Below are 18,577 nucleotides of genomic sequence, written 5' to 3' on the forward strand. Positions count from 1 at the left end.
ATCAGTCCAGACTTTTATTTTGGCAGTGACTTTAATGACAATTAGCAGTCAATTAACAGTTAATAGCCCAGTTAAATGTCCCCAGTCATTTGGAAGGCAACTTAACAGTGATGAATAAGGTAGTGCTATTCCTCTTAATGACTTAATTACCACTGGTTTCACCAAACCTGTGTGCAGATGTGCCATAGGACAGAGATTCAGTACGAGGAAGAGGAACAACAAGAGACACTGGTTACTTTATTTTCTTAATGAGACACTGAGATTTTATTTTGTAGTGTAAAGAGCACAACGTTCATGCAGTTTCTTAGCATAGATTAATTACTGAACAGATCTATAGGACATATAGGCCCAGGGGTCCACCTGACCTTCACCTCCAAAATGTAAATCAAAGTCATACATACCAACCAGAAAGAGACTTAAAATGACCCCAAAGAAACACAAAACAACTACAAATTGACCTAAAAGCAGCTTTTGGTTGTATGCATCCACAGACATGAAAGTAAAATGAATATATTTCAGCGCCCCCTAATGTAAACTGAATATGTTTATATAATTAGCTATGACAGTAGACAATGCTTCAAAGTCTGTCACCTTCTGTTGGCATTGAATAATGGTTAGAAAATGTTTTTGCAGAATATTATGACGGCACAGGGAAGCTGACTTTTGACCTTTCTTAAATATCATCTATTTATTTATTTTTTTTACAGCTATTTAATATTCCATTCCAGTCATATTACAGCTCACATCAAGGGTTAAAAAAAATAATTGGTCAAAATCTAAAATCAATGGAGGAGAGGCAGAGACACCGTGACCCTCATATTGGTCAGACTTCAAAAATACAAAGTCCTACATTTACCATAATGCAATTAGAATTTCTAGTTTTTCAAATGTGATCAGGCTGCTGACACCTTGACACACTATACTGGCCTTCAACTGCGATTGAAAGAGGCATTGCTACTGCACCCTGTTTGTGTGTCTTGATGCTTAATGGCCCATCCAACATGTCTACACAGGTGCTCTGGGGATCCCACTTTTAATGAAGCAGAGGAGATTTCATCATCATTTACTCTGGAGAATTCACATGCACACACACAGAGTCACACTTTGATGTGAACATGTGAGGTACAGTAACATCTGTCCCACAGCGGCCTCCATCTCCACTGGAGCATATGTGTCCACTTAGCATGCTCCAATGCTAAGTTCTTATCCTGCTTTGATGTTATATAACACTTCCATATTTTATTTTCACCCAAACTCTAAACTTTTCTGCTGATGTTATTATTTTGCATGAGGCATTTAATATGTTTGGACTGCTATGTCCCTGAAGTCAGATAGAAGGACACATATTGTGGAACTTTGTGACAAGATAATTATATCATTCTTCATTATCTGTGTCTTGCTCGGGGCTGTTTCAGCAGGGCTGACATGGGGCTCGATCCTGGGAGTCTCTCACCCCTATCGGCCACTCTGCCGGCCTACATGAAGTGATCACCAGAGCTGGGCGTCACACTGCACCTGCTGCCTGTCCTCCCTCTGCCAGGGGGTATCATTGGGGTTTATTCAGCTTGATGGAGGTGCAGATGGCCAACAGAACAAAATGGCTCATGTGCTTCTGTTTGCAAAACCACTGAGTCACACAATGTGATTCACAAATGACTGACTTCGACTTTGACTTTGTGCCAAAGAAAGCATCTCGAAGAAAAAAATAGAAGAGATGTAGCATCTGTTCATCTCATGGTCCGACATGACGTCCATTATGGTGCCTTTTTCACAAACAAACATTTTATATCTTCCAATCCCTTTCATCTCAATCCCATGGGTAGCCTCTGAGTCAGCAAGGGCTCATTTCATGTGATTAATAAAAAAAGAAAAACATGACGTGGCTCTAAAGATATCCATATATCAGATTATCTACACAGGTTAATCATTCATTATGTACTTATTTTCAGCTTGTTTTGCAGATATGAAATAAAAACACTGGAAACCATTTCCATCTGCAGATTTCATTTGCAGATGCATCTGGTCACTGGTTCAGACAGATTTCCACCTGAAGTGACACCACCTGGCCAATCACAACCATTTCTCTCATTTAATCAGAGTGAGAAGTACTTTATTGGAGTACTTTACTTTCGTTACATAGACTCCAGTGCGGAAATATTCCAAGAGTAAAAAGTAGGAGGTACAATAAAATAAAAAAATAAATAAAAAAAGAACTAAAATAAATATACAATTTGTATACAATAAATACAAAGTATAAGGCAGTTTTGATAAAATAATTGACATCCAGGGCTATCAAACTGTCAAACAAGGCAGCTCTGCTCAAATATAAATTAGGATTCTTCTACTGCGTTGCCTTTTTCTTGCCTCCAAAGTTTACACAAACACATTTTTGTGACTGTTTAGCTGTAATTTGAGAAACTTTGTGAACAGACCAATGCTTTCCCTTCTTGAAAATGGCCAAAACACACTTGCATGTGTCACTCAATGCTACGTCACACGCATTGTTTGCTCCGATTGGTTAGGAGTCAAGTTCGATTGCTCTGATTGGTTGTAGGTCTATTCAAGCAATTTGGTCTGCACTTGCTGATAACCTCTCTTGGTAATCAAGAGTTAACTGAGAGGTTCCAGACTAATATGCATTTGCAAATGAGTCAAACAAGTTTTCCAGATCATTTTGGAAATGTTGCTCGATGCAAATTGTTTGATAAATACTGTATTTAGAAACAGTAGCACATTGCATTACTGCATACAGAACCTGTAACCTGTTACTTGCAACGCTGATTGTCAACTTTGTGAGGTGATATTATGTCATCGTTATGTTTACCACTTGCTACGAAGTAGGTAAAAAATTAATATTGCAAGATGTGGTCGATCAGCACTTTTGTTTTGTTCAGTACACATCTCAGCTTCCCTGATCACTGTGCTTACTTTACACTTAGCAGGGTGATTATAGGATTTGCCTCCTCTGTCTGCTGATAAGCACAGTCTCATGATTTTATGTAAATGATTTAGAGGCTAAATGCTTTTCATGAGACATCCTCCTCCCTTTGAACAATGTCTGGCTTTGAATATATTTTGCATAAATTATAAAAAGTGCTTAAACCACCTAGATTCCTCTACGTTTATGCATCTGAGAAGGGATATAAACACAATCCGAGTACCACCGTGAACGACACCACGAGTATAAATGTAGATCACTCATGTTGACTTTATGACTGTATCCTTTTGTGGGTGATGACTTCCATTAACTGTGTAACCGCAGAATAATCATGGACACTTTGGCTTGAAGACAGGCTCGTATGATGCTTTATTGATTGCAATTAAAAGGCAAATTAAGTCTTCAGTGTCGCACGCAGATGGAGGGTTTGGTTCAATTACAACCTTCATCAATTTCTGTGTCAACATAGTCACACATTCCAGGTGGTATTAAAGGAGCTTTCAATTGCAGCCACCCTTTTTATTGCTCTGGTTGTGGCCTTTAATAAGGAACCCACCTACACGCATCTACATTCACAGCACAAGCTGTTGCACTTAAAGATGTTCTTATAAGGCTAGAGTCCAATAACTAAGCAGTCTAGGTAGTTAACAGTAAATCTGTCACATCATTTAGCAGAGTTTGACACGTCTTTGTTCATACATCCTGTAAATGCAGAACATGTTAAGCTACAGTTGCCGCTCACAACAAAGAGACAGATTGAATCTAAATATACCAATAAAATTGAGTCATATGCAATAACACTTTCTGAGCAAAATGGGGAGAGAAACATCGGTGCCAGATAAACAAAAAGTATCCTCTCTCAGCAAAGTGTTACGTTGCTATGACTACACACCTACAGCTCTTTATTTATGAAAGTAATTTCATTTGCAAATGAAACCAACACCACCAAAGCTAATCTTGAGAGGGTAGACAACTGCTACTTATGTGCCCGTGGTTTATGTCATGCATATTTTTAAAGTTGAAAAAAAAAAAGTGAAGTAAGCTCCTCCAACTGCTGCCTCGCGGACTCTTTGAAGTGCCTGTTGTAGCTGGAATCATGTGAGAGAAAGAGTGCATGGGTGGACCTGCATGTGGGTGAGAGCTTGCCAGGTAGAGAAAGAGATTGCCGTCTGTAGGTGGAGGTTAAATTCTGTGTTTAATGCATGAAGTCGGCAAGAGAGCGACAGAGAAAGAGAGATGGAATGAAAATGAAGGTGAAAGCTGTTCAGCCTTGCCAGGGGACCAGCATGTGGTCCATTAGCATACTTGATCCAGCGTGACTCCATCTGGACAAAGGTGATTGTTTTTTTCTTTTTCTTTACCACCTCTTTTTTTTCCACTGTGAAGGGTGTAGTTTGCCTCCCATAATAACATCTGGGCAGTAACATAATAAATAATATCTGAAGGAAAATTACTCATAAAGGCTTTCAGTATAGAGGAGAAAGGAGAGAACAGATTACGAGGGCAGATGGGAGGAGTAAAGCATCAATGAGGGAAGACATGAGATGAGATGAGAAGGAAAAAATGGACAGCAGGATGCCCCGAGGACAGTAAGCGTAGAAGGAGGTGTAAATCTGGCTTAATGGGCTGAAAGAGGTCCTCAGGTGTCCATAACACCACACAGACACATGCACACACACCATCAGGAGGCAGAGTTTGTGTGGCTGTGTCACAGTATGTGGCGTTAAAAGTGCATGAGGCTGGAGGGGAAGATCTGTCGCAGGTGTGTTTTATGCACAAAAGACAAGGTGTATTTTATGGGTTGGCAGATTAATGAGTCTTAATGGGAGAAGTGTGATCAGAGCTAGCTGGTTGCTGCTTTACTGCTGTGAATAAGAAGCAAATAAGTAATGTGTGTCTCCTTTTATTTCATTTAGCTTCCGGCTGCAGTAAATCTACAGTGTCTTTTGTCTCATCTTTAAAGGGACAGTGCAGCCTAATATCAAAAAGCTTTCGTCTTTATAAAGCTGAAATCTCTCAATCAAAACACTGCCATATTGGCAGGAAAGGGCTTGCTATATATTTTTTTTATTTTAGGTCACTTTAAAGCAGCTAAAAGGAACTTTTCTTTTGTGTTGATGTTGACAGCCCTTGTAGACAAAAGCAGTAGTGAGCAACACGTTCATGTGTCGTAATGATGCTATTTTTCTTTTTTAGACACAGCTGTTTACAGGATACATAGCAATGAGGTAATGTGTCTATTTGAGTCTTTGTAAGATGATGAAACAAAGTAAACTTTATTCTAGCATCTTTCATACACATTGGCTACATGTAAGCCTATAACTAATAGATTTGATTGTAGATTGATAGATTGTCAACAAGCAAAATCTCCTCTTGCCTCCATTTAACTGGCTAACATACTACTTGCTGTGAAACTTTGGCAAAATGTAAACAGAGGCTCTTCTGGTCTGCGTGCTGTAAGTTGTCCTTCTGATGTCACAGGGAATCGTACCTGGCGAAAAGCATTCAGAATAACTATAACTATAGAAATAACCATTGTCATTATATTGTCATTATATTAAATTGAGTCATATTCATAACCAGTTAAACTCTAGAGATAAGACTAATTACACTATTAATAAGTATATTTGTGCGTTGTTATTTATAAGGATAAGCTTCTATTTGGGGAGAAACCTATTAAACATAAGTTGCAAGATATTATTGTAAAGCAATTTAACATCCCCAAAAGTGATATGAGCAGACTTATGTGTGTATGTGTGTGTGTCTCTGTGTGTGTGTGTGTGTCTGAGTGTGTGTGGGAGTGCAGTGCTGTTTATATTTAATCCATTATGCTGATGTGGCCTTTGTTCAGTGTAATCTTTCTGAATCAAAATCCTATAGAGGACAAGGACAGACTTTCAATCAGAGCAGACTAGCTAATTGAAAGAAGAATGATGAGAATATTAATATTATTGTGTTTATTGATTGTGCATTACAAATGAACCCAGGCAAATGCAGATTGTATTGATGGAGCTTTTTGTGACTTTTACTTCACAGGGTGGTAACCCTAATATGATGAAGTCTTGACGGTGGAAGGGATTGATGAAATATTTGGCTTTTAGTGAAGGAGGATGCATTGATCTGGAGTTGTTTTTCAACTCACATGTAGATGGACTGACTGGACTGTATCCCACTGTGAGAATATAATAATAATGACGCGGGAAGTTGGGGGAGACTTGCTCTTGTTTGTGTTGTAATTTTGAGATGAGTGGTTATGTTTAATGTAGGGTTAAATAATGCATATTTACAAAAGGTCAAAGATACTTTTGTGACACATCCCATCAAGTTGTGACTATATACTCCATCATTCTATCCTTAACTCCTGACCTTTTTTGCTCATGTAAACATGACTCCCTTTCTCTTTCTCTTTCTCCTCGTATTCTCTTTGGTTTAAATTCTGCCAAAAAATGTATGAGTCACAGTTGGCGTTCTGCTCTGAAAGTCCATTGTCATCTAGACTCTCTTTTCTCTCTCCTGGCTCACTGATTCCTCATTCTCTCTATTTGCCTTTTCATCTTTTGTTCCACCCTTCCTTTCAGAACACTGTAGCACTGCTGTGCGTGTGTCTTTATGTGAAACGGTGGGGCGATCAATGTCAAAGGATCATGCACATTGTCCAAGCAAGCAAACATAAACAGAAAGAGAAACACTGACCCAAAAATGCACACAAAATTATTCAAGACTAACAAAATGTATAATGTATTGTGCAATATGGTTTGTTCTTTTTTATTCTATTTTATTCTTGTGCCTCGATCTCTTCAGCTCCCTCACTCTCTCACATACAAACAAACCGAACCATGGGAGCTCTTCCTCTTGTTTGAGAAATTGCTGTCATGTGCAATCAAAAAAGTATGCAGAAAGAAAACACGACCTATTTGGAGTTTTGATTTGAAGGCATTTTTCAACACCTTCATGGATATTTAATAAAGAGAAGGGAGAGGTGCTCTGTGAGTGTGTGTTGTGGGAAGGATCAAGATTGGAGTGCATGCATGAGTTATGAACCGGTTTGGAGGATACTGAAATAGACGCTTGCCTTTGTTAAAAAAATTATCCTGGAAATGCGTCAAAAACAGTCCAAATGGTGTAAAAACATGTAAAGATAGAATGTGAAGTGAACTTTTGTAGGTGTTGTGCTTTGGTTTGTGCATACAGGGAGGCACTCTTTTCAGTTTCATTTAAAACAACACAATTATATGGAAAGATCTGCACTCGTAATATGTCCTACATTAAATGTGCTGATACTGTGTGAGAGGAAAGACACAGCACAGACACATTCCTTGGATATGCTGCACTATTATGGATAACAAGCAAATGTTGAACTCTCCGGAGGGAAATAGGACAGCCCTGGTGACAGTAGCTGCAACATACACAAGTGTCTCTGCAAAGTTTGTTCACAAATACCATCTTTGTGTTTAATATTCAGGTAGAAATGTTCAATTAAAGAAACAAACAATTAAAAAAATATATCTTTGAAAACAATCAGTGTGCTGTAACAACAGATGCAGTCGTTCCACCACATTTCTTTTTCATTTGTCTCTGTGATATCGTTGACAGAAAAGCAAACAATAACACATTATCCTGTATTGTAAGCTCCATGAAGGAGACTGTAAGAGATTGTCTATAAAGTTGAATGGTAACCTTTTGGAAAAAGCTTCACAGCATTGTCAAAGAAGCATAACGGCCCTCTCAGGTTACACTGTTAGCTCTGCCCCCACTGTTGCTGTTTTAGGACTGTTCCAGGCTTTAGCATCATTAGCATAGCTGCTACCTCAGCCACCAACATGTTGAGAGCCATGTGCAAGCATCGATACGGTCTGAATTCAGCCACTTTGATTTTAAGCAAAAATGTCCAAAATCAACTGTTACAAGCTTCTCAATGTGAATGTATAGGTTTCTATATGATAATAAACTTAAATTAAAATTTCTTTTGGACTGTCATTCAGATATAACAAGCATTGTACAGCACAATCTGCGAGACTGGTCACCACTCAAAAATGACCATAGAGGTCGTTTGTACAGGCAGCAAAATATGAGACTTTCCTCCGTAGCCCTCTAGCAGATGTAGTAGTAATGGTTGACGGTGATGGGGAGTTTAAATGGCGGAATTCACACAGACCTCTGACTTTCACCCAGGAGAACAAGGTTTGTGTCCCATTTGAAAACAAAAGTTTAAACGATGTGATTTAAACATCACTGAACATCCATGGCTCACATTTTGTATTTCAAGTTTTTATGTAATTATGTCACTTCTGGTAATCACGTCACCCTCGTCGTCATTACTACTTCACTTCCAGCATTTGCGTACATTTATGTACTGTTTAAACAGTCTTTTAAAACTCCTTACCAGGAAGTTTTTTGCCCTAATCCTATATCAATGGTTTTGTAGCCTAAAGTCAATGAAACTGCAGCCTTTTCTACAACCGTGAACCGTACATGCATGTAAAATGACATGTGTGCTATTTTTTGAACGCTTCACTCTGCTCTGAACTGCGAACCGTGAAATCAAAATCAAGAATCAAATCAAATCAAAATGACTTTATTTATTTAATGCTCATACAGATAATTTTGACAAATGGTCATATGGGTTTTTATGGGTAGTATTGACCTATTCATGGCACCGCCATGTTGAGAGCCATGTGCAGGCAATTGATATCTGAATTCAGCCACTTTAACTTGAACATGCAAAAATGTTAAAAAATGAACTGGTACAAGCTTCTCAAATATGAATGTATAGATTTCCTTAGTTTCACATGACAATGAACTGAAAAGCTTTTTTTTCCTTTTGGACTTGCATTCAGACAAGCAATTTGAAGAGGTCACCTTGTACAACATAATCTGCAGATGAATCAATAATTACCATCATTTTAAGCTGCAGAACTACTATATGTAGGAGTAAAACTGCTGCAGTAAAGGGCAGAAAATATGCACATAGAATGCTAATTAAGAGCAAAAACAGTACAGTGACAACTGTGTGCAATCACTGTAAATTACCCCGAAGCAGATTCCACTACACGCACACACAAAGAAAAAAAACTGTCATGCATACAAATATTGTTGACATTTCTCCCCTTCATTCCCCCTCAGACACTTGAGGCAGATAAGCACAGCAACAGAAGCTAAGATGCAATCTTTGTGTTTATAGTTTCCACTCAAAGCAGCGGTCCTCATCTCTACCCAGCCATATTTCCTTGGCCCTGCAGAAAGCTGTGCGTGGATAGACTGTGCATGAGTGACATTTCTAGGCCATTAACACCCATTGCCATTCTCGTTCCAGAAATCCAGTGATGAATTTTACAGAAGTCAATCTAGTAATCTGACATTTAAGCTTTCCGTTTAATGCAAAGCCCTGCAGCTCTGTCCTCAGTGAAACAGGCTCATGTTAGAAAACAATAGAACATGAAGCGGAGTCTAATAATGTTACATTTAGGTTGGACAAAGAAGAAGGAGAACTGCTCTGAGTCCTGTCAGGTCCATTCATTCTTAACATTGGAAAGACATCCGTTTGTAATCCTCTACATGTTGGAGTTAGTTTTGCAGCCAACAGCCGAGGCCTCATTACTGTAATGAGAAGAACTACATGTGTTATATAAGACCATGTCAGTGAGAAGCTCAATTAGATATGTCACATTTGATTTGTAGTCTGACAACTACTTTTTTTATTGGAGAATATCCTTACAGTCCTTTTTTCTCCCTGCCAGACAGAAAAATAATCATGTTGTAGAGTCTTCAATAAAACTGAACAGCCAAGGAAGAAACATATCATTCTGATACATTTTAGTTTCACACATTTTTATTAAATTAGACTAAAAACAACAGTCATGTCGATACAAATACTGACGAATTGTATGAATGTTCTTTTAGGTCTTTTGTGCCTGGGAGAGTTTTCAAATCACGTCCTTCAGAAGAATGATTCTGATGATGAGGATGGAGGTCGAGACGGACAACATGGACACAAAAAATTCTAGGTAAGACCTTTGTGTGTCATTTTAAATAGCTAATATATTGAACGAATGACATAACCTTTCCTGGCTCAATGGGTTATCTACAAATTATAATGCGTTACTACAAATAGTGAATGAAAACTGCACATATTGACATGGTTTGATAGTTTTATGTTGATTATGATGAAAGGAAAGAAGTCTGCAGTTATTCTAGAAACAGAATTTTGGAAATCTTGTATTCCAGAACCTTGTTATAGTTCACTAGTCCACCCTGGAAAGCTTGCAACTTGGCACACACACTTACAATGATCAATTATACACGTGGTAGCCAGGTAATATAATGTGAAGGCAATTTATCCTGGTGATTTTGCAGTGAAAGAGAGAAAATGTGTGTTTGTGTGTTGGGGGAGAGGCAGGTGTAGGAGGCGAAGGCAATGACGGGGTTTCCCTCTCTGTAGTCTGGCTGCAGACCTTTTTGAAAAGCCCTGAGTCCAGAGCCTCGTTTGTCATGTGGACAGCTCTGCCTATGGCTCTGATGCTGTGTGTGTGTGTGTGTGTGTGTGTGTGTGTGTGTTCGTGTGTGTGTGCGGAGGGAAGACTCTGAAGAGAGAGCATTTGCATATCCCAGCGCCCGGTGGCATTCTCCGGTGCTCTCTCAATAAGAAGGTTTTGGGATTTTGTTTGAATAATACAAGTTATGAAAGATGGGATTCATTCACAGCCAAAAATAGCAAAAGCAGAATGAATCCCCTCAGGTGTGACTGTGTGTGTGTGTGTGTGTGTGTGTGTGTGCTTGTTTCTGATGGTGTTTGTGAAAACCTATTACAGCTGATAGGCCAGAGTGATAGCCTGCTCGCTTTAGCAGCTGACAAGAGTGTGTTTGTGCTTGTGCTTGCCTGTGTGCATTATACATGTATCACAATCTACACTGATAGCCTTGGGTAATTAGAAAAATGCAATTGCACTATTTGCCTACAAGAGGCAATTTGTCAATGTTTCTCCTGTGATCAAAGTGCAAATCTCTTTGCATATAAATGTACGGCATTAAAATGAATAGACCTGCGTGTTTTCTGTATAGCTCTCTACTTATATACAATACTTGTTTGTGTGTGTTTCACTCTGTCTGTGTTCTATTATTATCTATCTACTACCAGGGGCCCCTTCTTTAATGTTTGATTTCACTATCTCAGTGGGGCTAATCTGTGTGTGTGCAGACATGTGTGCGTGTCTGTTTGAGTGTGTGATATTCATCAAGTATACCAACGATTTCCTCAGAGTATACAGTGTCAACAAAGACTATCTGGGGACCAGTCAGCAACGCAATAGAAGATCTACCTGGGTGTTTTTTTCCCAGTCACAGCAGGAAGGCTTGATGTATTTGTCTGGGATGACACCGCTGTGTGTGTTTGTGTGTGTGTGTGAGATAGATAGAGAGAGAGAGAGAGAGAGAGAGAGAGAGAGAGAGAGAGAGAGAGAGACACTGTTATCCTCAAAAGAAATAGATTTTAAATTCTCTGTTTGTTGCCTACCTGCCTTTACACAATCTCCCATGAGATGGATGTCTCTTCATGCTCCCGTGACTGCATGTATGTCGGGGTGTGTGTTCATGTGTGTGTGAGGATGAAGGACGGAGCAGAGTGTATGAGGGACAGAGAACAAGACTGGGCTAGAAAAGAAGCTGAAATCATACACATACTTCATAAGATGACAAGACAAGTGCTGAGCGAAAGTAAGATTTCCACATTTTCTCGTTCTATTTTTATCCTTCCTGTTCTGTATTGTGGTTATTATAGTATTTAAAACAACAGCGTGAACAACTGCAAAACATAATAGTCTAGCAATAAATTCTACCTTTGTAAAACTTCAGGATTTTATGGTTATGGTTCCAGTTCCAGGTTGGCAAAATACCCAGTTTTTTAATATCTGCCGCTATAATTTATTAATCTTTAATTTCTCACCCTTAGTTTTATCAGCAAAGTGCAATGAACCAGTAATTTATAGTCAGCACTGATCAACTATTTCACTCTCTGGCAGCACAATATATTAACTGGAGGCAATTAAAAGACTACTCCAGCAATATTATATTGCACTTAAATAAAGGCGACAACATCGATGGAGTTACTTACCAACTTATCCCCGTAAATTGTTTGTCTAATATCTTACGAAATATAACTGTATTGTTTCTTCAGAAATTCACAAATAATATAACAAAAACAGATTTTTTTTTTCTACCCGTGGAAAAACAAGACATTGGCATTTCTGTCAGCCATTATGTTTCTTGAAATAAAATAGTCTGGTATGATTAAGGAGAAATTAACTTTCTAAACTTTCTGAAAATATAATGATGTTCCAATATTAAATCAAATGTATTCTTTACTCATTCCAATGAATATTAGGTTAGAAAATACAATGTTGTTGCCTGATGGGCCACACTTAAAGCAAATATGGGATAACACATTATCATAAATATACTCAGTGGCCAGTCCCATTCAGGCTTTGAAAGTGATGGTTAAAATCAATTCTAAAATGCACAGATTGCCATACAAAGTGAAATCTTTCTTATCTTTTATTTATATTGATGTGGAAACGTGTTTTGAGTATAGCCAGTTTTAATTCAGGATGGATAGATCTCTGGATAATTATTGTTTGAGCTGTACTCTCCTCATCACAACAACTTGTAGCTGATACATTTTAACATGTGAAACAGTTGATTTGACAATATGATTTACAGTTGACTGATGCTTCAAAATACAACTTGTGCAAGGTTCAGCATCCTTCAAGTCATCATCAACAATCTGCAGTCTTGACAGGTTACATGCACTAAAAGAACATGCTGTGATCTCTGTCATTGTTTGTCATGCAATGGTTTTTCCCCCTCATTATATTCTGTAGTTTCCCTCTTTTTTCCCCTGTTTATGTTTTCCCTCCTCCTCTTCCTGCCTGATGCTGTCTTGGGCCTGTGCTTCGCTATTTTGACGTTTCGCTCCTGCTGAGAGATTAATTAGCTATCTACCACTGAGATTGGTGTAGAAGATGCCTCATGGCATCCTTCAGTTTGCCTTGTCATCTTTCTCTCTCATTTTCATTTCTGCCTTTCTTTTTGTCTAATTTTTGTCCCTCCAGTCTGAAGTTCATGCCTCTATCTGGTATTCTCATGAGATACTGTTGCAAGTGATGACAGACTGAATCTGATTCATTCAGTCTTTGCATGTGTTGAGAAAACACAATGTGATAGATGTCGACTTGATGCACTTGAGGCAAACTGTGTTATTGAACAGTGTAATCTGTATTCAAACCATGAGCTTGCCTGCAAGGCTTACATGCTGTATGTACAAAGACGTGAAGCAGATAGGTCACCAGAGACAAAAGCTTAAGCCTCCAATGATAAAAGGATCAATCATTCTGCTAGAGGACACGTTCAAGAAGGTTCAGAAAGATTTGTAGTGTTATTTGACACATTAAAGAATCGTTGAGCTCAGATTTGTATCATGTGAGCAAATCAAAAGGATTCTTTTTGATGAAATGTTTTTTTTTAAATGTTTTTTTCCCCTTTTTCCCTAAATGGAAAGTAGATGTCAGCCCCTTGAGTTGAAAGCACTTAGCATGCAAAAATACAGCTTTACATAATTTTCTGCTCTTGGAAAAAGTAAGCTGCAGCAGTTTCTAGCTCTTTCTCCGTTACTAACAGCACTCTATTTTAAACTTTCATGTGCTTCGAGTGAGTCCAACGCAGAGTAAATGCTGTGGGAGGAGGTCTTGTCAGGCTACGTTAACTAAGAGCTGCGGTGAGAGAGAAGAGAGAAACACAGTCCGTCAGTTCAGCTGATGAGTTGCATATTTTACGCTATATTCGGTTAACATCTCTTGTAGATGTTTTTAGAACATGTTCCAGCCTTATAGGATAACCATTTAAATTTAGCTCAAGTTCCTGAGATGATTAGTTATTCAGACACAACAGGAGTGGATGGGGAAAAAGCTGCAGAAGAGTTTATTCTCCTATAGTCTTTTTATACAACAGGACTTGTTGTGCTGCTTCCTTCTGGATGAAACCAAGTCAGAAACCTGCAGCATGGGAAAAACAGTAAAGCTACCGAGTCATGCACTTTGCATGAAGAAGGTTGAAATATTGATGTTTCCCCTCACATTACAGTCTGCAGGTGCAATCACATTCAAGTCAAACTCTCCTATGACATAAAACCCACACTATAAGAACAGGGACACGACACCCTGCAATATTTACCGCAGTAAAAATCAATTCAAATCTTATGTGATGTATTCACTGACACACCAAATGATCGAATAATAGAGTCACCTTCATGTGCAGCTGTTCTGAAGTAGAAAAAGTTTCTCCCGTATTGCACCTGTAAATGAAAAAGCTTTGGTTTGAATGAGACTGTAATGGGATTTACGATGTGTCTTTGCCTCTGGATGTACTTTTTTCATCTACATCTGCTACAATATTACAACAACAATACTTGCAGTTCATGAAGCATATAATGTCTCAAGAAGAAATACCATCTATAGTATTTACCTCAGTGGCAGAGAGAGGCCAGGCCTTAGTTGGGTTTGTATTTAAGTCAGGTTTTTATTTCTAAGTCCTGTTCTGCTCCTCAATTAATCCAGAATCAAAACTTGCAAAACTTGTTGATGTCCATTTCCAGAACAGTACAACAAGAGTCATGTCAGGTGTTCCACTTTGCCTTTTATCTTCTACCAGGCAGTCTTAAGCTACTGTGCATGAAAGTTTAAAGGTCTTGTAGACTTTTAGATTTTTAAAATGAAAAAACACCAACTATAATTAATTCATGAGTCTGAAAACATTATTTATGTGAAAAAAAAAGTATTTTGAAGTTCAATAGCTTTCTGATGTGGTCTGAAAAGCCACAGAATCTAGAAAAAAAGTTGTCAAGCTAGCATCACTGGTAACTAGCTTTTTTCCCCTGGCCATTAGCTTTCATATGAGAATTTTTGAAGAAATACAGAAGAAATAAAAAGACTGTTACAGCATGTGCCCAACCGTATGCTGAAATTGCACTAGACAAGGTAAGCAAACAGTCAATTAAATGTTACTGCTGTTGACATGTGACACATCCCCAAGGACATCTATCAGCGTTCACACACAACCACATGACTAAGATTCACTGACCTTCATGTTAACAACCACTTCAGTTTCACTGTGACTCAGAAAGCTTTACTGTAGTAGTGCACAGCACAAAGGCTTTCCCAGGGAGACAACATGTGGAGTCACTTCACATGTTGTGTAATCTAATGATTGCTCCTGTGGTGCACGTAATTTAAACCTGAGTGTGTGTATTAGTGTACGTGCTGCCACTGTAAACGCTGCTGTGCACCATCCACATGGTCTGTAAGAACTCAGCAGCAATTTACATTTTTAGCAATGTCATGGACACCATAAAAAGGGACAAAGTGACGATTTCACTAGCAAAAAAAGTTTTTCTTAATTTTATTCAAGCCACTGAATAAACCAACACAATCCTCTGAGCATACAATACTATTACTACTACTAATAAAAAAATATTATTAATGAATTTCTTTTTTAATATCTCATCAAAACAACCAAACACCAGTTTAAGTGATATTCCCTGGCTTGCATAGAAAAGAAAAAAAGAAAAAGAAATTAAATTAAATTAAATGAAAATAAAAAGAAAATAATTAAAATACAGATATCTCTTCTTTTGCAAATTAACCCTTCATATGTTAATTTCCTTGTTTCTTTTATGGGCATCTATAGGCACAATTATATGTTGCAATTAATGTGCACAGAAGTTTGCAAACTCCTGTGTGTGTGTTTTCATGTGTACGTTTGTGTGTGTGTGTGTGTGTGTGTGTGTGTGTGTGTGTATATATATATGGACATTCACCCTCGTGTGATAAATCCGAATGATAACCCTCCATTTTCAATCAAGCCGCTCCCATTAGTGCAGAGTGCGATAAGTGTAGCTGAGCCCCAGTGTGATTGCAGGGATTTGAGCTTTGGCAGAAAATAATTAGGGATGATTACTGTGTAGTCACACGGGCGACATCCTCTCATCCTTTACTTTGAGTCAGGAGACCACGGCTTGCTTCCTTTGTTGAATCCTCTCTCTAACACAATAAGATAAAGCTTCACTGAGATTACTTTCATGTCCAATCTTCCCTCCCTTAAGATCATTGGCTGTGTTTGTTGTTGCTCTCTTTGTTTTTGTGCTGTTTTTTTGCACAGACCAGATGAGACAAAACAGCTTTTATTTTATCCTCATCACATGCCCTTTCTCGCTTTTTTGTACAACTTTTCTTGCCCACTGTCCTATTCCTTCTCTCATCTTTCCCCTCAACAGAAGCTCAACAGAATTCCCTTCTCTTTATTCTTTGGCTCTTTTCCTGAAGCCTGCACTTGAATCTACAAGATCCTCTTGTCTCCTTTCTTTCAGTTCAGACAAAAATTCAAAGAAATATATACGGATATAATACAGCAGCATCACACAGGTCCTTCCATGCTGTTGTCTTCTGCTTAAAGCGAAGAAAACAGGTGGTAAAAAGGTCATACATCAGTGGCTGAGAGCCAATATAAACAGTATATTGGATGGTATATACGTGGCTTATAGATGGCTTAGAGGGAGAAGATTGAAATTGATTGTTAATGGTTAAGATCTTCATCCTGTGGCTGTGTAGTGGTTATTGATCAGGCTCTGTGTTTGCACCCCAGGGTGCTAGCTTTGTACTCTTTACGCTATTGGCATACACCACACTCAGACCTATCCTAACATATTGTACACATGTGAGCATATAAGCATTGGAGATCACATGTATACAGTAAATCCTACACCATCTCTAAACCTGTGAGAGCAATCAATACAAACATAGTCAAGTCTTTACACACTTTCTCAGGGCACAGCAGGTTAGGCAGAAAGCCCTGATTGGAGTGGAAATGAGAGTGAAAATGAAGTAATCTAAGTGGCCTTTTCACAACTATATCCCGAGAAACGTCTAAATATTCCACCGCTCCCGTGTTCCAAAGAATTCTGATAAATTAGTCCCTTTCGCCAGGAAAAAAAGGCCACAGAAAGTCAGAGAGTGTGCATTATCCAAAGGCCAGTGAGCACATTTAGTGAGTAAATGCCATGCGTAAATGGCTCTAGTACGCGCCCCTGTACCGCTGCCATGCCATTTTAGCTCTGAGGAGGGGGGAGAGGAAATGAGCCCTTATTTCCCTTCAGGCCATCAGGAGTTGGCAGGTTTGTCAGGTGACTGTATGATTGACAACTATGCAGACTTGCCCCGCAGACTCCCAGACAGCCCAGAGGAACGAGAGCTATTGGTTCTAATAGCTCGAGTGGACGCACAGTTGTTGACTGAATGTTTGCTGCTGGCATTTACTTGTGTTTGGATGCCTGTGTGCAAACAGAGCCAGACACTATTTAGACTTCATTCCAGTGTTTTAAAAAATATTGTGTTTTGGGGCAAACTTACAAATATAATCTATAATCTTGAACAATAACTGCAGCTGTAATATATATATATATATATATATATATAGGTACATTCCACCACTGCATATATGTGTGTGTATGGGCATGTATCTGTGCAACTGTATATATATATATATATATATATATATATATATACAGTTGCACAGATACATGCCCATACACACACATATATGCAGTGGTGGAATGTACCTAAATACATTTATAATACATTACATTTAGCTGACTGCTTTAGTTATTTTTCAGGTTGAGATTTAATATGATTTAATAAAAAAATGATCAATTTAAAATGGTTATGCATGTTTATAAATTAAACCACCTAAAATTATATGACGTAGTTAAAATTAGCCCTAGCTGGACAAAATAAAATGCTTATAATTGTATCAAAAATAATAATCAAATAATATATTTGCAGTATATATAACAATGTGAGTGGGGACATTCTGTATTACGACTAATTTAACTTTTGATACTTTAAGTACATTTCAATGCTGATTTTTTTTTTACTGAAATGAGTTTTGAATGCCGGATTTTGACTTTTATTGGAGTAATTCTGCATTGTGATATTTGTACTTTTACTTAAGTAAGGCATCTGAATACTTCTTCTACCAATAAAAAAAGTAAAAACTATACTTTTACCGGACAAAGGGGCTAATTTACTATTTATGATTGGAGGAAAAGGCTTAATTCATCTGAAGGACAAAGTTTCTATGTATCAAAACATATCCAGCAACTGCAGTACAAGTTGGGTTTTTTTTAAATATTATAATTACATTTTGTAATGATTATTTTTGTACAATTATTGTGGCAATGCATGGTTGCCCATCATAAAAATAGTTACATTTTTTAATCATTATATTGGAGTGGTGGTGAAGGGCATTTTGAGCACATTTGAATATTTGTGGTGATATGTCCGCCTAAATATATATTATATTTACTGTCCTGATTACTAACTGCTGAGGTAGCTAGTTTCATGTAAGATCTTATCAAGGAAAATTGCTGCTGCTATTACTATGCCAGATGTATGCACCAGATTTTCAGAAAAAGGAAGACATTTTGCTGAATAAAAAAAGATGATATCTGTGGCTCTGCTGCATCCATTTTTCCCCCCACGTCAGCCGCAACAGTGTGCAGGACAAGCGGGAAGTTGCCTCAAGATTGCTTTTCTACTC

General features: G+C 38.1%; 1 long non-coding RNA gene across 1 annotated transcript in view; it reads left to right on the plus strand.

Annotated features, from left to right (window-relative positions):
• The window catches only part of LOC131993617 (uncharacterized), a 31,998-nt gene that overhangs the window by 2,397 nt on the left and 11,024 nt on the right, over positions 1-18,577 (plus strand). Inside the window, exon 2 of the long non-coding RNA XR_009396331.1 lies at positions 9,839-9,942. This is a non-coding gene — a long non-coding RNA (uncharacterized LOC131993617). The remainder of the gene's footprint in view (positions 1-9,838; positions 9,943-18,577) is intronic.

This window comes from Centropristis striata, chromosome 20, assembly GCF_030273125.1.
Source record: "Centropristis striata isolate RG_2023a ecotype Rhode Island chromosome 20, C.striata_1.0, whole genome shotgun sequence".
NCBI classification, from domain to species: Eukaryota; Metazoa; Chordata; class Actinopteri; order Perciformes; family Serranidae; genus Centropristis; species Centropristis striata.